At 41.7% G+C, this 27,768-nt stretch overlaps 1 long non-coding RNA gene across 1 annotated transcript; it reads right to left on the bottom strand.

Annotated features, from left to right (window-relative positions):
* Positions 1 to 3,075: 3,075 nt before the first annotated feature.
* On the bottom strand, positions 3,076 to 25,146 carry LOC139551744 (uncharacterized). Its single transcript, XR_011670312.1, has 3 exons — positions 24,275 to 25,146; positions 4,097 to 4,287; positions 3,076 to 3,197 (listed from the first exon to the last, which is right to left on the bottom strand). It is a non-coding gene; the product is annotated as an uncharacterized lncRNA (long non-coding RNA).
* Between the last annotated feature and the right edge of the window lie 2,622 nt (positions 25,147 to 27,768).

Here is a 27,768-nt window from a genome sequence, read left to right as displayed (position 1 = left end):
AGGGCCTACATAAAGCTGTCCCAACACCTTACCACTTCTGCCCTTGGCTATCAGCAGAGCCTTGTCTGGCAGTGAAACAGTTAATTCAGCCTCATTTACTTCCTTTTTCAAAAATATAGCTGATATGGCTGACTTGCTTTAACAAATGTGGTTTCCACTGACAATTGAGATGTACAAACTATGGCATAAGGGGACAAGAAGATAAGAGGCAATCCGTCATTTTGATTAAGACATTAATGAGCGAGCTAGGATGGATGTAGTCAATATAACTATTTGTTCAGCACCTTTGAAATGTACAGCGACAGAATTCAGAACACCAAGTCAAGACCATATGATAAATAAAGGGGGTATATAAGCAGACAATGAAAGCTCTTACAATATTCAATGATTACATTTCTCAAAAAACAGGTTATAGGCTACATGTGCACCACCAAGTCAGAACAGTTGGTTAAGAGGTGAAAATAGGCACATGGGCTACTACCAGCTTACTACACAACATACACTTAGTATTACTTTCTTAGCTACATTATACATATCTCCCTGGCATATTACATAATTTATGCAGCAGCATACAAGACATTTTTGGACTCACCTTGTTGTGCTGTGCTCACGTGAACAGGAAGGTGGCGCGGAGGTCCTTCGTGGGCACATTTTGTCATCAAACCTTGTCATCAGTCTGGCATTCTCTGTATTTACGGTGCTTTCAAGACAACTGGGATTTTGGGAAAAAAAGGTTGAATCCTGATGATGTCAGTGATCGTCAGGTTGTAGCTCTAGAAAGAGGCCCGAGTTCCGATGAAAGTTCAAAACGTATTTTCCCAATTATAGCTCGTTTTCCCCAAGTTACCAGTTTTCTTTAACTAAATAAAGTCAGATTTTGCAGTTCCCGAGTTAACAGTTGTTTTGAGCGTGGCACAACTCATGCTTCATTGACAGCCTAGCCAATGTTGAATGTTTAGGATTTAAACTAGGAAACAAGACACTTAATCTTAGACATGGGACCACACAGCCACTCCACTGAATAGCTTTGCAATCCACTGATTGCTTTGCAATGCTTGCATTTAGCCACTGATTCCTTCCAAACCACTCATTGTTGCATTTGCGATTTCTAGCTTGTTGTGTAATGCTTATTTCCAATGGCCGATGAGCACCGATACATTTTATGTATAATTTCTCTTCATATGACAAGGATTAAAAAGGATTTGCCAGTAGATTGTCAACTTGATTCATGATGAGGATTGCTAGCTAAGATTTTGAAAGTATGATGTTGACATGATCAGTCCAATCAAAGCTACTGTAATTGTCCCACACAATGACAAAGGTGACCCCTTCATTTTGACAGTCCTGCCCAATTTCATTGAGAAACACAATGCTTTATATGTTCATATGCTTCATATGTATATACTGTATTCTATTCCACTGTATTTTTGTCTATGCCACTCCAACATTGCTCGTCCTAATATTTACATATTTCTTTATTCCATCATTTTACTTTTAGATTGTGTATTGTTGTGAATGATGAAGCGGACTTCAACCAACAAAGATATACTTGTGATGGTTCACAGCAGCATCAAGCACCATCTCCTTCTAAAAAATATATTTTGGTTAGTTATTTTTACAGTGTAGTTCCAATATGAAATTGTTAAGTAGCATGTGCATCAAATAGTAACAGTAATACAGTATATAGCGCTACACCTGAACATACTCGGTCCGCAGTTTTCTCACCTGGTCGTTGTTTCAAAAGGCACCAGGTAAATGTTTTTCATAAATACCTGGTGCCTCTTCAAAAGGCAGGTGATTGTTGGTAGGATGATGGATGCCACAAACGGCCACGGGGTCTTCTGTCAATTCTGACGGTAGAACAGAGTATACTGTCAATATATCATAGTGTAAGACTACTGTAACATGTTTTGTGAGTTTACATGCATTACGATATGTAATTTAATGAACATGTAATGGTAAAGGATAGCGGGGAGGCAGGTAGCCTAGTGGTTAGAGGGTTGGGCCAGTAACCTGAGCCTACAAGGCTCTGTCGATGTGCCCTTGAGCAAGACACTTAACCCGAGTTGCTCTGGATAAGAGTGTCTGCGAATTGGCAAACATTTTAAATATAGTGCATATCCTGCAGACTTACCGGTTTTCTTGGCGAAATGTTCTCATAATCGAGTTGACAGTTGATCTTTCCAGATTGGGGTGAACACATTTTAAGGACCTCTGCCATGATAAGGCCTCTGACCTCTTTTACCTCTTTGATGGGGCCCATGTGTCACGTTCCTGACCTTATTTCCTTTGTTTAGTCTTTGTTTAGTTGGTCAGGACGTGAGCTGGGTGGGCATTCTATGTTTTGTGTTTCTATGTTGGGTTTGTTGTTTGGCCTAATATGGTTCTCAATCAGAGGCAGGTGTTTGTCATTGTCTCTGATTGGGAACCATATTAAGGTAGCCTGTTTGCACTATTGGTTTGTGGGTGATTGTTTTCTGTCTTTGTGTTCTGCACCAGATAGGACCGTTTTCGGTTTTCACATTTATTGTTTTGTAGCTTGTAGTGTTCTCGTTCTTATTCTTTATTAAACATGATGAACACTAGCCGCGCTGCGTTTTGGTCCTCTCCTTCATCCCAGGAAGAAAGCCGTTACACCATGACCACCTCTCTGACGGGCCCCTTGTCCACAAGCTCTTTGATTTCTTCCTCTCCCTTGCCGTCTATCCTGCTCCATGTTGAAAGAAATTGCAAGTGTTCACACGCCCCCTTTTATACTGAACAAAAATATAAACGCAACATGCAACAATTTCAGTTCATATAAGGAAATCAGTCAATTGAAATGAATTCATTAAGCCCTAACCTATGGATTTCACATGACTGGGCAGGGGCCCAGCCAATCAGAATGAGTTTTTCCCCACTAAAGGGATTTATTACAGACCAAAATACTTCTCAGCAAAAAGTTATCTTTGTCACTGGCTAGCCACCTCTCCTCTTTGATGATGTTAAATGAAACAATATAGAATTTAGAATGATATAGAATGAAGTCAAACAGCTAATGACAGAAAGATCAGCTACAGTGCAGTGCTTGTATTCTCACAGCTGACTCAGTGAACAACTAACGCTTGAGATGTGGAACACGAAGATTGTCTTATCTCACCTGTGTCACCATGGTCTCCAAAGATATTCAGGAAGACGTCGCCATCTGACCCACTGCCCTTCTCGGCAGAGGTGAACACAATTACTGTATTTATACATTCCCTGTACATTCACAAAATATCAAACAGGATAGGACATTCATGAACTGGTTATGGTCTGTTCGGGATATTTCACATGGGGCATAGACACAGCCATCATGGTACTTTTCATGCTATGCAATCATTGTCACTGAAACGAAACTTACATTCTACCGTAACCTCTAACCTCTCTTTAATTCCTGTCAAGTCTCGTGCCTTGTGCGAGTGTGTGCATCTCCTCCCCTTCTCTCGCAATAGACATCAGGCAGAGTTCCTCTAATCCCAATAATCCAGTTTCCAGGTGAAATATTAATAGGTTGACTACAGGTGTGTGTAAGTGTGCCTGTCAGGGTGTGTCTGGTCCCATGACAACTGTCTGGTTCGGAATAACGGGTCTACTTTGACCCCTCCTCCAGTCTTGAATACACTGGAAAAGTAGGCGCGAGCGGAGGCATGATATGTGTCCACTACCGGTGGTCACGTTTGGCCACAAGACACATGCACCCTGCGTCCTCCTCTCGCTGTCTGATAATGAGATGTAAGATGAAGGTCACGTGGTAACAAGAGGAGTATAAGGCTTACCAGACGATTAGGCTCCATGAGGCACCTTACCCACAAGCAACAGTAGGCAGAGTAACTTACCTTTAAGAACATGACGTGTGCATTAACTACCAATCAAGTTGGCTGTGTAGCTCCTAAATGATGCAAATCTGTGTTTCAGTTGCCCTATACTTTGCAGCTTATACTGTATGCGTGTTCAGTGCAATTGATTCGAGTGTTTCTGAACCATGGGCCTCATGCAGTGTCGCCTTCTATATTCTATGTCGTTTGGATGTGCGTCCTGTACTGTGTGTAAAGGTGTGCTTTCCAGATCGACCTACATTTGGGGATGCCCATGGGGTTGAGGCTGCCCAGCAGATCTCTGACATACAGCCTTGTCCCCCTCCTCTCGGCTCAGACAGTTGTTGCAGGTTGAAAGTAGAACCTCGGGTGCGGACGGTTCATGTCGGTGACCACGACCCAGTCCAGGAACCAGCTGGCATTCAAGCCACCTGTGTTGTCGTGTTCAATCCTGGGGACACAGTGGCAGTCAGCTATTGGGGGTAACAACTCCTCATTTGACAATTAGGGCTTCTGATACTCTGACACCTACACATGACGTTATTGTTAAAAGAAACACCAAAACAATTGCAAAAAATCTTGCAACTACTAGCTACAATTTTGCCACGATCCCACTGGGCACCCCATGTCATTTTATCGTGGGTAATATTTGGTTGAGACGTTGACATCGGCTGATGTAAAAAGGGCTTTATAAATACATTTGATTGATTGATTACATTGAACCCCCCCCTCCATTTGTTTTGTACACTGTTGCTACTCGCTGTTTATTATCGATGCATAGTCACATCGCTCCTACCTACAAATTACCTCTAACCTGTACCCCCGCACACTGACTCGGTACCGGTACGCCCTGTATATAACCTCGTTATTGTTATGTTATTGTGTTACTTTTTATTATTATCTACTTTAGTTAATTTGGTAAATATTTTCTTAACTCTTCTTGAACTGCACTGTTGGTTAAGGGCTTGTAAAAGTAAGTATTTCACGGTAAGGTTTACACTTGTTGTATTCGTCGCATGTGACAAATAAGGTTTGATTTGATTTGATCAATGAGATTACAACCTACACTGAGTGTACAAAACATTAAGAACACCTTCCTAACATTGAGTTGCAGGTGAGATTATATTGAAAGTACATGGTGCAAGTGATCAATGCCGTTCGAGAGTCTGCGTAGATTATTACAATTGTGAAGATCTCCTGCGACGACCTATGCATGCTATCTTGAAAATGGACGCTTTGTGTGATTACATCCAGAGAAGGTGTTTCCACTGCTCCAGAGTCCAATGGCATTGTGCATGGTGATCTTAGGCTTGTGTGTGGCTGCTCGGCCATGGAAACCCATTTCATGAAGCTCCCGACGAACAGTTATTGTGCTGATGTTGCTTCCAGAGGTAGTTTCGAACTTGGTAGTGAGTGTTGCAACCGAGGACAGATGATTTTTACACATTACACGCTTCAGCACTCGGATGTCTCATTTTATGAGCTTGTGTGGCGTACCACTTGCCGGCTCTTAGACATTTCCACTTCATAATAACAGCACTTACATTTGCCTGGGGCAGCTCTAGCAGGGCAGAAAGTTGATGAACTGCCTTGTTGGAAAGGTTGCATCCTAGGACGTTGCCATGTTGAAAGTCACTGAGCTCTTCAGTAAGGCCATTCTACTGGCAATGTTTGTCTATGGAGATTACATGGCTGTGTGCTCGATTTTATACAACTGTCAGCAACGGGTGTTACTGAAATAGCCGAATCCACAAATTTGAAGGGGTGTCCACATGCACTGTGCATTTGGAAAGTATTCAGACCCCTTCCCTTTTTCCACATTTTGTTACCTTACAGCCTTATTCTTAAGTTGATTACATTTTTAAAATCCTCAATCTACACACAATACCACATAATGACAATGCAAAAACAGGTTTTTAGATGGCAGGCAGAATCAGGCAGAGTGGTCAGGCGGGTTCAGGGTCAGGACAGGCACGGGTCAAAAACCAGGAGGGCGAGAAAAAGAGAGGCTGGGAAAAGACAGGCGCTGACAGGACAAACCCTGTTAAGCTTGAATAAACAAGACGAACTGGCGACATACAAACTGAAAACACAGGTATAAGTACACAGGGGATAATGGGGAAGATGGGCGACACCTGGAGGGGGGAGGAGACAAGCACAAAGACAGGTGAAACAGATCAGGGCGTGACAATTTTAGAATTTTAAACCAATTTCCTGCAATTCTACACATTTCCCAATGGAGCTGCTTGATATTTTTGCAGTTTTAAAGCTAGTTTCATGCAAATCTACACATTTTGCCGTTGAGCTGAGAGAAAATAGCTTTTTGTAGCTTCAAAACGGCACAAAGGGGGGACATTTGCACACCATTTCAACACTGAAAATGGTGGAAGCTTAGGCTATTTGCAGGCTATTTTAAAACAATTCCTTTCTACTGTGGAGAATGCATTCTACATTTACCTAATGACTGAAATGGCACTGAACTTCTAAAAACAACAATAATACTCACAATATTATAGCTGGATTTGGGAATGATAGCCTAGAGCTGGGCTGATTTCAAGGTTTTACTGCTAACCTACAAAGCATTACATGGGCTTGCTCCTACCTATCTTTACGAATTGGTCCTGCCGCACATACCTACACGTACGCTACGGTCACAAGACGCAGGCCTCCTTACTGACCCTAGAATTTCTAAGCAAACAGCTGGAGGCGAGGGCGATTTCAACAGAAGTCAAGTCAACCTTCTCACCAACAAACTCACAAAGGCTACAAAGTCAGATGTGTGTTTTGGTAGTGTTATAGTATCAGGTATTACCCCAAATAATGATGTTATGGCAGTAGGAGCAAAAGGCACTTGTAATAGTTTAGATATGTTATCAAAGATTGCAGACCAGTAGTTATGTAGAGAAGAGAAGGACCAAAACATATGTATTAAGGAAGCAGGAGCTTGCCGACATCTGTCGCAAACAGGGTCGACATCAGGATAGATGTTAGAAAGCCTGCGTTCAGTCCAGTGAGTGCGGTGGAGGATTTTGCATTGGATCAAACCATGTTTGGCACAAATAGAAGAGTGGACACGGTACAGAATATCTTCCCATGTGTCATTATTAAACTCATCACCCAGATCCTGTTCCCATAAACGTTTTAAAGCTGCGAATGAAGGATTGATTGTGAAGAGGGTAAATTTGATCATAGCTATAATAAATAATACCTTTTACTGTTGGGGATGGTGTGAAAAATGCATCAGTGGGAGGGCCCAGGGAATTGAGAGGTCATGTCAAGGACAAAGCTACGTATGTGTAGATATCTAAAGAAATGACTATTCGGAGTTGTTGGAACGATGCAAAAGTGCCGTCAATATTCAAATCATTGAATGATTTGCTGCCAAGGCTGAACCACATGGAGAGGGCTCCATCTACTAGGGATGGATGGAAAACGTAATTATGAGTAGAGGTGCCCTTCATTTTGGTTTTATTTTCATTTTTTTACCTTGATTTAGGTTTGCAAATCAAAGTGACGTCTAAACTGGTTCCAGATCTTGAGAGTGGTTTTTACTCAAATGTTTTTGGTATAACTTGAAGTAGCAGAATGAATAGGGGAATGTGCCAAAGCAGCCAGTGAGGATGGCATACATGAGGGAGATTCTATCTTCAACCATGCTGGAATGATTTGTGAGTTATCTGCACGGATCCAGTACTGAATTACATGGAAGTTGGCGGCCCAATAATAGAACTGGAAATTAGTTAGGGCCACGTCCCCTAAGGGTTTAGGCCTTTGCAGGAACACCTTGCGGATCCTTGGATTTTTTTTAAATTCCAGATGAAGTCTGAGATAATCCCATCGAATAAAAATAGGTATGCATTGAAAGAGGTCGGAGAATTTAGGGTATTCATTTTAACCGAATTAATTCGACCAGTTAATGATAGGGGGAGCAATGATCATCATTCAAAATCTTTCTCCACCAGAGTAAGGAGAGGAGTAAAGTTAGCCTAAAAAAGGTTATCAAATGTGTCTGTGACATGTACCCCCAAGTATGTAAGTTTGTTGAAAACTACTCTGAAAGCCAATATGTGTAATGGGTAGTTACGAGCTGCCACATTTAAAGGAAAAAGCTTGGTCTTTTTCAGATTTGACTTGTTTTAATTTAATTTAATTTAACATTTAGTCAGTTAAGAACAAATTTACAATGACGACCTACCAAAAGGCAAAAGGCGTCCTGCGGGGACGGGGGCTGGGATTAAAAATTTACAAATAAAAAAAAGAATCATGACAAGAGAGACACTACAACACTACATAAAGAGAGACCTAAGACAACAACATAGCATGACAGCAACACACGACAACACAGCATGGTAGCAACACTACATGGCAGCAGCACAACATGGTAGCAGCACAAAACATGGTACAAACATTATTGGGCACAGACAACAGCACGAAGGGCAAGAAGGTAGAGACAGCAATACATCACGCGAAGCAGCCACAACTGTCAGTAAGAGTGTCCATGATTGAGTCTTTGAATGAAGAGATGGAGATAAAACTTTCCAATTTGAGTGTTTTTTGCAGTGAACTGAAAAGAGGAGCGACCCAGGGATGTGTGCTTTGGGGACCTTAAACAGAATGCGACTGGCAGAATGGGTGTTGTATGTGGAGGACGAGGGCTGCAGTAGGTATCTCAGATATGGGTGAGTGAGGCCAAAGAGGGTTTTATAAATAAGTATCAACCAGTGGGTTTTGTGACGGGTACACAGAGATGACCACTTTACAAAGGAGCATAGAGTACAGTGATGTGTCCTATAAGGAGCATTGGTGGCAAATTTGATGGCCGAATGGTAAAGAACCTTTAGCCGATCTATAAATCACATCTCCGTAATCTAGCATGGGTAGGATGGTCATCTGAATCAGGGTTAGTTTGGCATCTGGGGTGAAAGAGGAGCGATTACGATAGAGGAAACCAAGTCTAGATTTAACCCATATCCTGCAGCTTTGATATGTGCTGAAGCTATATACAGCGAGGTGCTGACTCTGAAATCTCTTCCATGGTGATAGGTCCCACCAATTGAAGCTTGGAGACTGAATCAATTGTTGGGACAGTTCACGTATTAAAAAATGTATCAAGAGCAGAGGGGTCAGCAGACTGTTCTGAAGTGTATAAAGAGGCATAGAAGTCCTTAAACTGGTTATTTATTAGCTGGGGATCTATTGTTGCGCCTGTAGGTGTTTGAATTTGAGAATCTTTTTGAGTAGAGGAAGACTGGCAAAGTTGATGAGAAAGCAATTTACTTGCCTTGTTACCATACTCATAGTGAGTATGTCGCGACTTAACCTACAGTTCCTCAATTTGGCCTGTTGACAAGGTATTGAATTCAGTTTGTAGAGTCAATCCCTGTACACATTTGGGAATGGTGAAGTAGCGTAAGTACTGGCTAACTGTAAAATACTAGCGTATGAAAGGATTTGACCTCTAATGAAGGCCTTAAAAGTCTCCCACAGAACAGATGCTGAAACGTCGGGGGTGTTGTTAGTAGCTATAAAAACATAAATCTGAGCAGTCAGAAAGTTGACAACTTTAATCAGCCAGCAAGCGTCTATTAAAATGTCAAGGTACACAAGGCTCAGTCCCACCACCAACTGATAGCTCTAAAGTCAGAGGGGCGTGATCAGATATGACAATGGAATTGTATGAGCATGAGCATACAAATGAAAGAAGTCTGTTGTCTAAGAAGAAGTAGTCAATGTGGGTATAAGTGTGATGGACATGGGAGAAAAATGAATATTCCCTACTAGTTGGATTGAAAAAACTCCAGGTGTCTGTAACGGCAAATTCTTCAAGAAAAGTTTGGATAGCCTTAGCAGACTTAGAATGTGTGCTAAGTAGGATTAAGCCAGCAATTAAAATCACCTCCCAAGATTAATAAGTGTGAGGTCATATCTGGAAGTGAAGATATAAAGCGCATAGACATTGGCAAGGATCAATGGAGTATTATAGATTCTGTCAGGTACAATAATATTGGCATCTGAAATAACATTGGAAGAAACAAAGTGCACCGATTTATGTATCAGAATTGCAGCTCGCCTTGATTTTATTTTGAGAAGTGGAGAGATAAAGTTGACCTACCCAGCCTTTTCGCAATCTAAAGTGATCTGAAATTCTCAGATGGGTCTCTTGTAAGAAAGAAATCTGTGTTCCCAGATGGTGAAGATGATTAAGTACTCTACTATATTTGACTGGTTGGTTCAAACCTTTACAGTTCCAACTAGAAAATGTAAGTGAATCACTTATAAAATGGGTTAAAGTTATGTATAGTAACACTAGGTGTAAAATAGTAAATAATGGCTACATCTCAGAAAGTTTTAAACTGTCAAAAGGAGTAAAACAAGGTTGTCCACTATCGGCATATCTATTTATTATTGCCATCGAAATGTCAGCTGTTAAAATTAGATCCAACAATAACATTAAGAGATTCGAAATCCGTGGCTTAAAAACAAAGGTGTCATTGTACGCTGATGATTCATGTTTTCTTTTAAAACCACAATTAGAATCCCTCCACAGCCTCATAGAGGATCTAGATACTTTTGCTAACTTTTGCTAACTTCTCTGTATTTAAACCAAATTATGATAAGTGTACTATACTACGTATTGGATCACTAAAGAATTCCAGTTTTACATTACTGTGTAGTTTATCAATAAAATGGTCTGACGGGGATGTGGACATACTCGGTATACAAATCCCGAAAGAAAGAAATGATCTCACTCCAATACATTTTTATAGAAAGTTAGCAAAAATAGATAAGATCTTGCTACAATGGAAAGGAAAATACCTGTCTATTTGTGGAAAAATCACCCTGATTAACTCTTTAGTCATATCCCAGTTTAACTATTTGCTTATGGTTTCGCCTACACCTAATGACCTCCTTTTTAAATTATATGAACAAAAAATATTCAATTTTATTTGGAACGGCAAGCCAGACAAAGTTAAAAGGGCCCATTTATATAACAAATATGAATTCGGAGGGCAGAAATTATTAAATATGAATCAATAGACCTCGCACTACAGGCATCAGTCATCCAAAAGTTATACTTAAATCCAAAATGGTTCTCTAGTAAATTGGTAGGAATGTCTCACCCCATGTTCAAGAATGGCCTTTTTCCCTTTACTCAGATTACAACTGCTCACTTTCGGTTGTTTGAAAAGGAAATAATCTCCAAAATATCATTATTTTGTAAACAAGCCTTAGAAAGTTGGTTGCAATTTCAGTTTAATCCACCTGAAAAGACAGAACAAATAATACAACAAATATTGTGGCTAAACTCAAACTAAATGTATTTTTCGATTATTATTTTTTTTTTAAAGGTATTTTTGTAAATTATTTCATAAATAGGACTGCTGGAGTTATATGACACATGCAGCTAACACAGACATATGGAAACGTCTGCTCTACCCAAAATTACAACCAACTAATTGCAGCATTACCACAAAAATGGAAGAGGCAAGTGGAAGGGGGGAAAAGTAAGGAACTTGTCTGTCGAACCTGCATTAAAGACCATTAATGGTTAAAGAAAATTGTGATAAATAAAAACATATACCAATTTAATTTAAGGACCAAAAAATTGACAGCTGTGCCATATAAATTGCAAAATAGTTGGGAAGAGATTTTCGATGTACCTATTCCACGGCACATGGTTTATGAATTGACACGCAAACAACGCCGGATTCAAAACTACACATTTTTCAATTTAAATTATTATACAAAATTCTTGCAACCAATAGAATGGTATATATACAGTGGGGAGAACAAGTATTTGATACACTGATGATTTTGCAGGTTTTCCTACTTACAAAGCATGTAGAGGTCTGTAATTTTTATCATAGGTACACTTCAACTGTGAGAGACAGAATCTAAAACAAAAATCCAGAAAATCACATTGTATGATTTTTAAGTAATTAATTTGCATTTTATTGCATGACATAAGTATTTGATACATCAGAAAAGCAGAACTTAATATTTGGTACAGAAACCTTAGTTTGCAATTACAGAGATCATACGTTTCCTGTAGTTCTTGACCAGGTTTGCACACACTGCAGCAGGGATTTTGGCCCACTCCTCCATACAGACCTTCTCCAGATCCTTCAGGTTTCGGGGCTGTCGCTGGGCAATACGGACTTTCGGCTCCCTCCAAAGATTTTCTATTGGGTTCAGGTCTGGAGACTGGCTAGGCCACTCCAGGACCTTGAGATGCTTCTTACGGAGCCACTCCTTAGTTGCCCTGGCTGTGTGTTTCGGGTCGTTGTCATGCTGGAAGACCCAGCCACGACCCATCTTCAATGCTCTTACTGAGGGAAGGAGGTTGTTGGTGTAGATCTCGCGATACATGGCCCCATCCATCCTCCCCTCAATACGGTGCAGTCGTCCTGTCCCCTTTGCAGAAAAGCATCCCCAAAGAATGATGTTTCCACCTCCATGCTTCACGGTTGGGATGGTGTTCTTGGGGTTGTACTCATCCTTCTATTCCTCCAAACACGGCGAGTGGAGTTTAGAGCAAAAAGCTCTATTTTTGTCTCATCAGACCACATGACCTTCTCCCATTCCTCCTCTGGATCATCCAGATGGTCATTGGCAAACTGCAGACGGGCCTGGACATGCGCTGGCTTGAGCAGGGGGACCTTGCGTGCGCTGCAGGATTTTAATCCATGACGGCGTAGTGTGTTACTAATGGTTTTCTTTGAGACTGTGGTCCCAGCTCTCTTCAGGTCATTGACCAGGTCCTGCCGTGTAGTTCTGGGCTGATCCCTCACATTCCTCATGATCATTGATGCCCCACGAGGTGAGATCTTGCATGGAGCCCCAGACCGAGGGTGATTGACCGTCATCTTGAACTTCTTCCATTTTCTAATAATTGTGCCAACAGTTGTTGCCTTCTCACCAAGCTGCTTGCCTATTGTCCTGTAGCCCATCCCAGCCTTGTACAGGTCTACAATTTATCCCTGATGTCCTTACACAGCTCTCTGGTCTTGGCCATTGTGGAGAGGTTGGAGTCTGTTTGATTGAGTGTGTGGACAGGTGTCTTTTATACAGGTAACGAGTTCAAACAGGTGCAGTTAATACAGGTAATGAGTGGAGAACAGGAGGGCTTCTTAAAGAAAAACTAACAGGTCTGTGAGAGCCGGAATTCTTACTGGTTGGTAGGTGATCAAATACTTATGTCATGCAATAAAATGCAAATTAATTACTTAAAAATCATACAATGTGATTTTCTGGACTTTTGTTTTAGATTCCGTCTCTCACAGTTGAAGTGTACCTATGATAAAAATGACAGACCTCTACATGCTTTGTAAGTAGGAAAACCTGCAAAATCGGCAGTGTATCAAATACTTGTTCTCCCCACTGTATATATGGGGATACAATCTTCCCAGCTCTGCAGATTTTGCTGTGAGGAGGCAGAGTCATTAGATCATTTATTTTGGTACTGTCTATATGTAGCTCGTTTTTGGTCACTGGTCCAGGAATGGCTGAAGAATTGCAACATTTACCTAGAACTAACGCTGCAGATAGCAATACTGGGTGATTTGAAAAGTCATATTCAATCAATCAATAATATAATTATTATTTTAGCAAAAAAAAATATTTTTAATTTACAATCTGTAGAAGCTATGAGAATAGAAAAGTTCAGTACTTTTGGGAAGCATCACAGCACAGTTGAATAAATACGGCAAATAGAAATCCAAAATGGATGGTGTTAAGAGATAGATGGGATGGGTTGAATGGAGCTGAAGGGTGGGACTAATAACAAGATAACCAATGTATAACATACGGGTCTGTAAAATGTATATAGGTTCAGAAATGTTGTGAAATAGCAGTTACAAATAGAAATCAAACTGGATGGACATCAGAAATAGAGGAAGGACTAAAAACAAACAAAATATAACTATTGTAAAATAGATTGTGTCTGTAAAATGTGTATAAGATGTATAAACTGAAGGTAGAAGCCTAAGTGTTATTGTTTATTAGTTTACTCCAATTGGGGGAGGGGTGGTAGGGTTTGCGGGGAATAATAAAGATCTATTTTTTTTAAAGTATGTATGTATGTATACAGCTGAAGTCGGAAGTTTACATACACTTAGGTTGGAGTCATTAAAACTCGTTTTTCAATCAGTCCACAAATTTCTTGTTATTAACAAACTATAGTTTTGGCAAGTCGGTTAGGACATCTACTTTTTGCATGACACAAGTAACTTTTCCAACAATTGTTTACAGACAGATTATTTCACTTATAATTCACTGTATCACAATTCCAGTGGGTCAGAAGTTTACATACACTAAGTTGACTGTGCCTTTAAACAGCTTGGAAAATTCCAGAAGATGATGTCATGGCTTTAGAAGCTTCTGATAGGCTAATTGACATCATTTGAGTCAGTTGGAGGTGTACCTGTGGATATATTTCAAGGCCTACCTTCAAACTCAGTGCCTCTTTGCTTGACATCATGTGAAAATCAAAAGAAATCAGCCAAGACCTCAGAAAACAATTTTAGACCTCCACAAGTCTGGTTCATCCTTGGGAGCAATTTCCAAACGCCTGAAGGTACCATGTTCATCTGTACAACAATAGTACGCAAGTATAAACACCATGGGATCAACGCAGCCGTCATACCACTCAGGAAGGAGACGCGTTCGGTCTCCTAGAGATTAACGTACTTTGGTGCAAAAAGTGCAAATCAATCCAAGAACAACAGCAAAGGACCTTGTGAAGATGCTGGAGGAAACAGGTACAAAATTGACTATATCCACAGTAAAACAAGTCCTATATCGACATAACCTGAAAGACCGCTCAGCAAGGAAGAAGCCACTGCTCCAAAACCGCCATAAAAAAAGCCAGACTACAGTTTGCAACTGCACATGGGGACAAAGATCGTACTTTTTGGAGAAATGTCCTCTGGTCTGATGAAACAGAAATAGAACTGTTTGCCAAAATGTCCATCGTTATGTTTGGAGGAAAAAGGGGGAGGCTTGCAAGCCGAAGAACACTTTTCCAACCGTGAAGCACGGGGGTGGCAGCATCAGCATCACTTCACAAAATAGATGGCATCATGAGGCAGGAAAATGATGTGGATATATTGAAGCAACATCTCAAGACATCAGTCAGGAAGTTAAAGCTTGGTCGCAAATGGGTCTTCCAAATGGACAATAACCCCAAGCATACTTCCAAAGTTGTGGTAAAATGGCTTAAGGACAACAAAGTCAAGGTATTGGAGTGGCCATAACAAAGCCCTGACCTCAATCCTATATTTTTTGTGGGCAGAACTGAAAAAGCGTGTGCAATCAAGGAGGCCTACAAACCTGACTCAGTTACACCAGCTCTGTCAGGAGGAATGGGCCAAAATTCACCCAACTTATTGTGGGAAGCTTGTGGAAGGATACTCGAAACGTTTGACCCAAGTTAGACCAATTAAAGGCAATGCTATCAAATACTAATTGAGTGTATGTACACTTCTGACCCACTGGGAATGTGATGAAAGAAATAAAACCTGAAATAAATAATTCTCTCTGATATTATTCTGACATTTCACATTCGTAAAATAAAGTTGTGATCCTAACTGACCTAATCTTACTAGGATTAAATGTCAGGAATTGTGAAAAACTGAGTTTAAATGTATTTGGCTAAGGTGTGTGTAAACTTCCGACTACAACTGTGTATGTGTATACGTATGAATGTTTATGTATACATATATATATATAGGTATGTACTGTATGTATCTATGTATATATATATATTTACCCCAAAAATATATTGGGGATTGGAAATGATGCAGACAATTACATTGATGGAAGCAACAATTTTCCCGCAATATTAAAGCTGATCCACCCCTAAAAAAAAAGAAAATGGAAGTGTACTCCCTGTCGACTGCCCTAGAAAATTAGGTTGATGAGTCATACTTTGGAAAGAAAGGAAATGAATGTAGCTTTTTAAATGTAAGCAGAACCTGACATACAAGAAAAAATAACAAAACAAAACAATGACAAAATAAATAGAATTATATATTATATGAATAGAGGCTTACTATTTCAGCGAACAATGAGGAAAATGTATGTATAATGCAAATAAAATAACAGGAGGCTACCTATGAAAACACTGCACTGCAGAAAGGCTACATATCAATCTCGTTGCTGCAGTCAGTCTGGGGGAGCAGTTTCCTTCAAGTTCTTGTTGATGAAGTCAATTGCAGCGGTCGGGTCGTTGAACTTGTGAAGAGCTCCGCTTGGTAGTGTGATCCTGCGCTCGGCTGGGAAGAAGAGGCAAAACTTGACTCCTGTACAGTTGTGCAGAAGCCGCTTTGCGTTACCACACGCCACTCGTTTGAATGATCTTTAAACTTATTGTCCATGCAGCGATTTTGTTTTTTTTAGAGGTGTAAAGAAATCCGCGGCAAAGTGCTTGACTCTCACAGACGTCACATCATGAAAGAACACAAGACCAGTCCTTCGTAGCCTTGGCCTTAAGTTATTATTGCGTAGCTATAAAATTTTGCAGAGATAAAATGTCGCCCAAAGTAGCAATTTAGAGTTTAAATAAACTACCCTACGTTATCAGAAATTCTAGGCCTATTAATTTAGGTGGTGGTTAACTGACAGTTAGCCCTGGCACATTCTTCTACAGTAAGCTAATTTCAAAACACATTGAACTGGATAATGATGGTCTAGATTGAAACCGCTTGTATTTCGCACTTGTAGATTTTCAGATGACCTGCAGCAATGCAGATGTTTAAAAAAATATATTATATTCACTCCTCAAAAGATAGATCTAGGCTATTACCAACACCCAGTGTGTTGCAGTCACTCAGACGTCATCTATGAATCTTCCCTTTTTAGGACTGGGGATGTGACCCAGATCCCATCTCTAGCACCATCACAACCCCCAAAGAACAGATGGTGCTTAACACTCAGTGGCATTTCCGAGGAAATACCCCACAGGCAGTCTCAGCTCAGTCTGAGACTGCAGTACAGTGAGTATGCTGAAATTATTATAATGTAGTCTTCATTGAATTAAACTAGTGGTTTCTGCCACCGTGATGCCATTGTCATACCGTACCTCAGCTTCTTCGATGGCCCCACGTTGTGTGTTCTGATCTGGAACACGTCTGTCTTCATTTTTTTTTCAAATGCCGTTCGGCTTCCGTAACGTGAGAAGAGATAGATAGTATGAGCAAAAGGGGAGAGACGGGCTACAAGATAAATAGGGATAAAGATAGATCTGGTAAATTAGAGCTTCTGATAGATCAGCTTAGTGTGTGGCACAATGATGGTCTCATGCCAGATTGGTAGAGTGGCAGAATCCCAATATGCTGTTGTCCTCTCTTAAATATCAATGGTAACACTTTCTTTGGCATGAGTGAACTTGAATGTATTGGACATGACACCTCATAACAAGTCTTATGTCATATTTATGCCACTGCATATAAATGTCATAAGAACGATCAAATTAGGTGTTACCTGAAAGACAATACTATTCAGTATCTGATTCAGTGGGCTTCGGATAGAGGCCTAATATGTTGTCTCTGTCACAGGGTGGTAGAATCGGACACCTGACCAGAGCCAGTCTGGGGTTTTGGCATGAGGCTACCCCCTCCTCTGACAGTGACAGATGGCTAGTGTCTCTGTGGAAGGTGGTGAATCAGATACGATAGACTCCAACAATGGAGAATATACCTGCCATTGTCATTGACACACATATCTCTCAATGCTCCCCTTTTGGCAATTATGGTCAATATTCAAATCTATGTGACAATTCCAAGGCTGCCCTCCCTAATTAAAGGGGCAAAATGCATCAATAACATTTCCGCCACTAAATGACTGTCCAACAAGTTCGCCCTGTCTGTGTCTAAAATGAACCTTCAAAATAAATGGCGGACTGACATTGACCGAACAAATCAACCCCAACTCAAACTTTGGAATTCATGCCATTTGAGCAGTTATCCCCACAATTCCATTAGAATTCCAAAATGTTGCATTTCTCTCTGCCTTGATTGTTCCAATCCCACAGACCTGTTCAAAACTAGGGCCACCACTTACATGTGTCATGATGCAAATGTTAATTGATCATTCCGTATTACAAGTAGGACATATAAAGGCTATATCTGAGTAAGGTGAAACTTTACTCATCCTCGGTAGTAATGATGGTAATGATAATTAAAGCTATATGTCACAACTATTTGTAATTAATTACATATTGACATTTGGACATATACTGCACACTACATGACCAAAAGTATGTGGACACCTGCTCGTCGAACATCTCATTCCAATATCATGGGCATTAATATAGAGTTGGTCTCCCATTTGCCGCTATAACAGCCTCCCCTCTTCTGGGAAGGCTTTCCACTAGATGTAGGAACATTTCTGCGGGGACTTGCTTCCATTCAGCCACAAGAGCATTACTGACGTCGGGCACTGATGTTGGGCGATTAGGCCTGGCTCGCAGTCGGCGTTCCAATTCATCCTAAAGGTGTTTGATGGGGTTGAGGTCATGGCTCTGTGCAGGCCAATCAAGTTCTTCCACACCGATCTCGACAAACGATTTCTGTATGGACCTCGCTTTGTGCACGGGGGCATTGTCCTGCTGAAACAGGAAAGGGCCTTCCCCAAAATGTTGCCACAAAGTTTGAAGCACAGAATTGACAAGAATGTCATTGTATGCTGTGGCGCTAAGATTTCCCTTCACTGAAACTAAGGGGCCTAGCCTGAACCATGAAAAACAGCCCCAGGCCATTATTCCTCCTCCACCAAACTTTACAGTTGGCACTATGCATTGGGGTAGGTAGCATTTTCCTGGCATCCTCAACCCAGATTCATCTGTCAGACTGCCATATGGTGAAGCGTGATTCATCACTCCATAGAATACGTTTCCACTGCTCAAGAGTCCAATGGCGGCGAGCTTTACTCCACTCCAGCCGACGCTTGGCATTGCGCATGGTGATCTTAGGCTTGTGTGTGGCTACTCGGCCATGGAAACCCATTTCATGAAGCTCCCGACGAACAGTTCTTGTGCTGACGTTGCTTGCAGAGGCAATTTGGAACTTGCTATTGAGTGTTGCAACCGAGGGCCGGTGATTTTTACACGCTACGCGCTTCAGCGCTTGTGTGGCCTACCACTTTGCGGCCGAGTTGTTGTTGCTCCTAGACGTTTTCACTTCACAATAACAGCACGTACAGTTAACCGGGGCAGCTCTAGCAGGGCAAAAATTTCACCAACCAACTTGTTGGCAAGGTGGCATCCCATGACGGTGCAACATTAAAAGTCACTGAGCTCTTCAGTAAGGCCATTCTACTGCCAATGTTTGTCAGTGGAGATTGCATGGTTGTGTGCTCAATTTGTGGCAGAAATAGCCGACTCCACAAATTTGAAGGGGTGTCCACATACTCTTGTATATATAGTGTAAAAAAATCATATGTATTTATGTATACAGTATCTACTGTATGTACATCTGTGTATATCATATGTTACATACTGAGTCAATGTGTCTTATGTGAAGGGGAGAATGACCTGAATGTCAGGTTGAATGACAAGGTGTAGCCAAGTGTACTATAGATTAGGGACAGTATATTGTATATGTGTAACTCTATCTGCGTGCCCATGGGTGTGTAGTGATAAAGAGAGCCTGCGACTTGCATGATAACAGTCCCTGTGCAGGTCCTCATATTACCAACACAGATGAAGTGTGTTATATAGAAATGACATCGTGGTCTTTTTTCATTTGCTCTAATTGAAAAGAAGACCGGCCATGTCACGTAGTTCCTCCTCGCTCCAGATACGCTGCGTGTCCATTATGTAGCTGTATAGAAGAATGCATTCTGTACTCTAGCCAGGCCTCCATCAAATGCATTAGGAGATTAGCCTCCTCTCGTTATGGATCATATCCATCAAGCAATATCATTTCCATTACCTCCTGGTAAACGTTATGAGGCCAGCTAACGTGATCAGACTTATCTCTTCAGTAGGTCATATGATTGAGTGTAGTCTGGCCCAGGAGTGTGAAGGTGAACGGAAAGGCTCTGGAGCAACGAACCGCCCTTGCTGTCTCTGCCTGGCCGGTTCCCCTCTCGCCACTGGGATTCTCTGCCTCTAACCCTATTACAGGGGCTGAGTCACTGGCTTACTGGTGCTCTTTCATGCCGTCCCTAGGAGGGGTGCGTCACTTGAGTGGGTTGAGTCACTGACGTGATCTTCCTGTCTGGGTTGGCACCCCCCCTTGGTTTGTGCTGTGGTGGAGATCTTTGTGGGCTATACTCGGCCTTGTCTCAGGATTGTAAGTTGGTGGTTGAAGATATCCCTCTAGTGGTGCGGGGGCTGTGCTTTGGCAAAGTGGGTGGGGTTATATCCTTCCTGTTTGGCCCTGTCCGGGGGTATCATCGGATGGGGTCACAGTGTCTCCTGACCCCTCCTGTCTCAGCCTCCAGTATTTATGCTGCAGTAGTTTATGTGTCGGGGGGCTAGGGTCAGTTGGTTATATCTGGAGTACTTCTCCTGTCTTATCCGGTGTCCTGTGTGAATTTAAGTATGCTCTCTCTATTTCTCTCCTTCTCTCTTTCTTTCTCTCTCTCGGAGGACCTGAGCCCTAGAACCATGCGTCAGGACTACCGGGCATGATGACTCCTTGCTGTCCCCAGTCCACCTGGCCTTGCTGCTGTTCCAGTTTCAACTGTTCTGCCTGCGGCTATGGAACCCTGACCTGTCCACCGGACGTGCTACTCCTGATTATTATTTGACCATGCTGGTCATTTATGAACATTTGAACATCTTGGCCATGTTCTGTTATAATCTCCACCCGGCACAGCCAGAAGAGGACTGGCCACCCCTCATAGCCTGGTTCCTCTCTAGGTTTCTTCCTAGGTTTTGGCCTTTCTAGGGAGTTTTTCCTAGCCACCGTGCTTCTACACCTGCATTGCTTGCTGTTTGGGTTTTTAGGCTGGGTTTCTGTACAGCACTTCGAGATATTAGCTGATGTACGAAGGGCTATATAAAATAAACTTGATTTGATTTGATCAGTAGCTTTTTGTGACAATTGTACTGATTTGATAGTTGACAGAACAGCATCGCTTCGTCAGTTTATATGAGGCTCGTGAGTTTAAAGTTACAGGAATGCACTCCTGTACAGCCCTCATACCCGCAATGCAACACAACAAAGGAAGTAATTATACTGTAATAAATAATCATCCTTAGGTAGATAAAAATACCTATTTTCTGTGCTGGAGAATTAGAATGAAATGCAAAGGGTTAACAATTGGCAAAGAAAACATTATTTTCTGCCCAAATTCCACATTGTACATCCCATTTGCAACACCCAAACATGCATTGTACGTTCATGAATTAGGATTAAAAACATATGCCATACATACCTTGAAAGGTGTCACTGAATTACAATATACGTATCTCATTCAATAATATGAATAAATGAATACTAAATATAAAACATATTGACAGAGCATTTTGAGTTCAATATTATGTTTATACGATTATATGGAACATGATTGGGGGTGTGTCCTTTTATAACCCTGACCCTTTGTGAGTCAGTAGTTCATTATAGTAAGTTATATATTCCAGTATTTATTTTCAGTAATACTACAAAGCTGACATATGATATATGCATCAGCTGAACATTGGGCCTGATCCATCTCTAGGGTAAAAGTCAGATCATAAGAACTGGCAGGATTCAATCATTGAGAGATGGCACAGTTAGGAGCATTACGTTTCCTTCCATAGAGGGCTTCCAGGGAGCGAATCTGCCGTGAGTGAATCAATGCCTGGCTCCAAGCCAACTGAGACTCTTTTTCATTTCAGAGCTGGATTTATGTGCATCTCTCTCTCTCTCTCTCTCTCTCTCTCTCTCTCTCTCTCTCTCTCTCTCTCTCTCTCTCTCTCTCTCTCTCTCTCTCTCTCTCTCTCTCTCTCTCTCTCTCTCTCTCTCTCTCTGACTGACCATGAAACAGACAGGGAGGAAGATGAACACTCAGCACTCATCCGTATCATATGGCTTTGTTTGTTTGTACCACACCCGTCTGTCTGAGGGGGGGGGGGGGAGTTGACACATGTCTGCTGTCACTGTAGATACGTTTATCTGTTGTCACTTTGTGTTTATGTGTGTGACTAAAGTAGGTTTCATTTAGTAGATTTGTTGGTTTTGCTGCTTAAGCTGTAACTCAGTGTAAGTGCTTTCTATAATGACTTGAATTTGGTGTGATTACATTTCATTGCTCTTTTTTTATGCAAACAATATGAACCTGTAGTGTTATAGGCTCCAAAGGACTTTCTTTGGAATATTATGTCCTGCAATGGGTCTTCTTCCTTTAGCAGGCTTCATTAGGGTTCTTTCTATTCTACACCATTAATAACTGATGGTACAGGACATAGTAAATGGGTAATGTAACCAAGGGGTTTAGGTCAAACCCTCTAGCCAGTCAGCAGAATTATGTAACATGCAGGTCATGGTTAATAATGTATGTACAGGGTAAACACGAGGAGCTGTAAATAGAAGTCACTGGTAAATACTGCATGACATTGGGTACTTTGATTGTACAGCCTCATAAATGATACAAAATGGGGCCTTGTTCTATTCCTCTGGATGGAGGACCCCAGCACTGCCTCAGCCCTAAGAGTTGATACGAGTCCATGGAGGAGCAGTTCATTAGGTTCAGTAAAATATAAAGAAAAGTGAGAAAACTATCCCAGAGAAGGGGGGGGGGGTGTGCGTGCGTGCGTGCGTCATACCAGCACAGTCGTGAAGAAGGGGCGAAAGCCATCTCCCCCCTCAGGAGGTTGAAAAGATTTGGCGTGGCGCCTCAGATCTTCAAAAGGTTTTACAGCTGCACCATTGAGCACATCTTGAACATCTGCAGCACCTTCATCAACCCTACTTCCCATGGCTATGCATTTTATCTAACTACCTTGTACCCCTGCACATTGACCCAGCACCGGTACTCCTTAGCCTTGTTATTGTTATTTATTGTCTTACTATTTTCTATTTTTATTAGCACGTTGTCTTGCTTTTTAACTCTGCATTGTTGGGAAAGGACTCGTAGGTAAGCATTTCACAATAAAGTCTACACCTGTTGTATTCAGTGTAGGTGACATACGATTTGATTTGTGTGAGTGTGAGTGTGAGAGAGAGAGAGAGAGAGAGAGAGAGAGAGAGAGAGAGAGAGAGAGAGAGAGAGAGAGAGAGAGAGAGAGAGAGAGAGAGAGAGAAAGAGAGAGAGAGAGAGACAGAGAGAGACAGAGAGAGACAGAGAGAGACAGAGAGAGACAGAGAGAGACAGAGAGAGAGAGAGAGAGAGAGAGAGAACGAGAGAGAGAGAACGAGAGAGAGAGAGAGACAGAGAGAGAGAACGAGAGAGAGAGAGAGAGAGAGAGAGAGAGTGGGAGAGAAATACCTGAGAGAAAGTGAGTCCTAAAAAAAACTTGATCAGACAGAGCAACCTGGGAAAGAGAGACGATGAAACCTGATCACAGAGAGAGACCTGACATAATCAGACCTAATACATTAGTAAAAAAAGAGATGTGATAATGGTATGACCTGATGAACCTGATTAGATGTGTAGAAGATAGAGTTCTACTTCTGGTGTGTGTGTGTGTGTGTGTGTGTGTGTGTGTGTGTGTGTGTGTGTGTGTGTGTGTGTGTGTGTGTGTGTGTGTGTGTGTGTGTGTGTGTGTGTGTGTGTGTGTGTGTGTGTGTGTGTGTGTGTGTGTGTCTGTGTGTGTCTGTGTCTGTCTGTGTCTGTGTGTGCGCCTGGTCTCAGTCCTTGTTCCTGTCCCCTGCATAGCCCCAGTTCTACGCCAACCTTTCCTCCTAACCCTGGACCTAGGCCCTGGCCCCTGCCGGGCTCCAAGCACCTGTCTGCCTCTAAGTCTCTGTTGGGCTCCATTCATGTGGAACACACTGAGCTTTCATCCAGGGACAATCACAGAGGGATCCCCAGACAGGCCCTACAACAACACAGTAGAGCCCAGCTTGGCTTAAGAAATACAACTCAGCCCCACTTCAGAATACAGCGAATCAAATCAAATTTTATTTGTCACATACACATGGTTAGCAGATGTTAATGCGAGTGTAGCGAAATACTTGTGCTTCTAGTTCCGACAGTGCAGTAATATCCAACAAGTAATCTAACAATTCCCCAACAACTACCTAACACACACAAATCTAAAGGGGTGAATGAGAATATGTACATGTAAGTATATGGCTGGACGCTCGCGTAGGCGAGGTGCAATAGATGGTATAAAATACAGTATATACATGTGATATGAGTAATGTAAGATATACGTAAACATTATCAAAGTGGCATTATTGTATAAAGTGACTGGTGATCCATTTATTAAAGTGGCCAGTGATTGTGAGTGTGAGTGATCGCAGTGAGTGATAGCAGCTTAGAACTAGAGTACCTTACAGACTTACCTGAACTATGTAGAGATACTGTCTTGCCCCAGCTGTGGTACTTAACCTCATAGCCATCGGATGAGTTCATGTGGCAGGTCATCAGCTCATTGTGGCAGCATAGTCCACCTGCTTGGCCTTGGTCTTTTCTTTCTTTCAGCCGATCCCTTCTTCTTCTGCTTCTTCATGTTTTTTTCTTCTTCTTCTCCCTCCTGATCTTCCAAGAGGGGCTCCTCATCCCTTCTTCCCTCCATCTTTGGACTTCTTGTCTTTGGACCCCATCTCCTCCTCTCCTCTTCTCTTCTTTAACTTCTCCATCAGTCATGTCCTCTTCTTTGGATTTCTTCTTGGGTTTGGTTTTGGTGGTGTCATTATTGTTCTGCTCGTCATCCCCCTCTTCATCGCCTGCTTTCTTTCTTTGTCTTATTTTTTTTCTTCTCTTTTACCTTATTGTGGCTTTCCCCATTTTTTTCTCTCCCTTCCTCTGGTGCCTCCTCTGACTCTCAAATCACTCCTCTGGGCTCTTCTCCCCGTTTGGCTTGGCGTCTCTGTTGGTATCAAACTTGCTTTTACCTTTCGGTTTTGGCTCCTTTTCCTCCACGTTGTCATCAACCTCTTCAGTTTCCTCCGTTCCTCTGCATCTTTTATTCATCCGCTTTCCTGGCCTTCAGTTTCATAAGAGCTTCCTTGAGTTTCGAGAGCTGTCAGACAATTAATTTGACCTGTGGCAGCGAGCCGTGTTGGGGCCCCTGGGTACACTAGACTGGACAGGCCGGCTGTCAGGTGTGTGGATGTGCTTGAGGAGGAGGCTGGGGCCACATGGAGCTCTGCCTGGCCAGGAGCACTCCTCCTGGGGCAGGGCCGCCGACACGCTCTGCTCATGAAAAATGACTGGCCCCACGGGAATCATGTGACCCACAGGAGAAAGCCTTGTGGAAAAGGTTGCCTTGCCGAGATCCTCTTTGCCCCGCGCGGTGTTCTCCATTATTCATCATGTCAGGATCGCTTCACGGGCCAGGTGCGTCACGATTTTACCGAGGCGCACACACAAGCGCACACGCACAGATACGCTTGCACACACATACACACACTAACACACACACAACTCATCACCTCCTAACACGCCTGGACACATATCATCCATGATCATGTACAACTGCAGGACACGATTGAGCATACTAGTGTGTATTGAACTCATATTGGTCCCAAGGCCTTCTGAAACCTGCAGCTAGTCTACAGTCACAAACTAAGAGTCCAGCTCCAAGGTTTATGCCCAGAGCTTGCATGTTGTCCAAATAAATTATTATCTTGTGTTGCTGCTGCTATTGATCCACTTTGTTAGCAAATAGTTACGTCTGTGTTCAGAATAGGGATGTTTCATTTTATTAGGATATGTTTGTATGTACTGTATGTAAGATACATCAGCAGGAATGTAAAAATATAATGTCCTAGAATCTCAATAACACTTACAGTATCTGACAACCATCGACCATAAAGTAAAAGTAAAACTTAAAATCAATCCAGCTCGTATAAATCCAGATGTGTTTTTGTTTTTTTACTAAAGGAAACAGCATTTCATGCTAATTAACAACCCTTTGTATTTTCGGGTAACACCCCTTATAATGCATTATAAGCTCATTTAATAACACCTTATGAGCTGTTCATAAACATCTATATCGCCAACCGTAGAGTATTATGCCCAAGTTGCATAATGCCTTATAAAGCAAAGTGTTATAATTAAGCAATAAGGCACGAGGAGGTGTGGTATATATACTCAAGGATACAGGCAAAGAAATACATAATCTAATCCTCAATAAAATTCTTATCGCCATTAGTACTGTAGTGTACGTTGATATCCCTTGTTCTATGAATGCAAAACAAATGGAAAGTACAGCAAAACCTCATGACGAGAGGTTTTAGGAGAACGGGAACCTCAGATCATTTATTATTTTGTAATCAAATTCATGTGCAAATGTATACATATCTGCACCTGATACCTGATCATCTAGGCACGAGGCGCTCAGGGGGAGGTGGTCTTAAGGAAGGGGATTGGAAAGGGGGGAAGAGTTCTGGCATATAACTTTTCATATCTCTATCATCAACTCTCTGATACCCAATACACAAATGACTGCAAATAGTCAAGTCTTGTCTGAGCGGTTAACCAGAAGGGCATATCTAAAAATAGCTACATATCGGAACACATCTTAACTCATTTTAGCACTTGAATACAACCCCAAGTAGGCCTATATCGTAAGAAAGCGTCATACCCAATCACATGACAAGCAGGTAAGAAAGAGATTGTTTGTTTCACGACTTACCTCTTCATCCATACCTTCTCACCTGCTGATCGTCATAATCATTGTGACAACCTGCATCCGCAGACCTGGATGTGCTCACTGCTCACCTGCATCTGCCGACCTGGATGTGCTCACTGCTCACCTGTATCTCTACCCCATGTCTTCATTTTTCCCCCTGTTCTTTCTCTTGTTAACCATGCTGACTTCTCAGAATCTTCATGAGGTCAATCACCAATACGCTGCTCTCTTTATAGACCATGTCACCTCGTTAAATAAGCTTGAGAACATCATTCAGCGGGAATTGAATTTGGACTTGATTAGAACAAGTGAAAACAGAGGTGCTGTGAACGGTACTGTAAGGGGAGAGATACAGTCATTTATGTTTACTTGGTGAGGATTCAGACATGTTGATTGTGTTGAATCAATTCTGAGGGAACACTGCTGTGACTCCTGCTGCCTGCGCTTTTGTGTGTTTTGGGCAGAAATTTACCGTTGAAGACTATACAGAGCTTGATACATTGTGTAGCCTATATAAGACCTGTGTGGAAAAACTGAAATACACACGTTCAAATATGCTTTCTTGCTGCACAAGAAATGTTTTTGACACATTTTTTAGGCCTACCAGGTACATTTGAACATCCATTAGTGGTTCTGACGGTCCAGCGGTTTCAGCATGGTTAAAAGTTTCTGACTTAGCGCCCAGATGCTAGGCCTGTGAAATGCATTAGGCCCTCAGAAAGTATTCTTACACCTTGACTTTTGCCACAAAGTGAGATTAAAATTGATTTAATTGCAATTTTTTGTCAACGATCTACACAAAATACTTTAATGTCCGTGTAAGAAACATTTGTACATTTGTAAAAATGTTAAAAAAATAAATAAAAAAGAATATATCTTTCACAGCCCTGAGTCAATATATTTTATAATCCCCTTTGGCAGGGATTACAGCGGTGAGTCTATCTGGATACTTTCTGGGTAATTCTCTAAGAGCTTTCCACACCTGGATTGTGCAACATTTGCCAATAATTATTTTTCAAAATTCTTCAAGCTCTGTCAATTGGTTGTTGATCATTGCTAGCTTTGTGTTGGCTTTTGCTTTGGCTTTGTGTTTTAGGTGAATTCATCTCCCAGTGTCTGGTGTAAATCAGACTGAACCAGGTTTTCCTCTAGGATTTGCCTGTGCTTAGCTTGCATTCTATCACATCACCTATGAGTTTA

This window comes from Salvelinus alpinus, chromosome 24 (assembly GCF_045679555.1).
Source record: "Salvelinus alpinus chromosome 24, SLU_Salpinus.1, whole genome shotgun sequence".
Classification (NCBI taxonomy): domain Eukaryota; kingdom Metazoa; phylum Chordata; class Actinopteri; order Salmoniformes; family Salmonidae; genus Salvelinus; species Salvelinus alpinus.
This window is presented reverse-complemented; position numbering and strand designations above follow the sequence as displayed.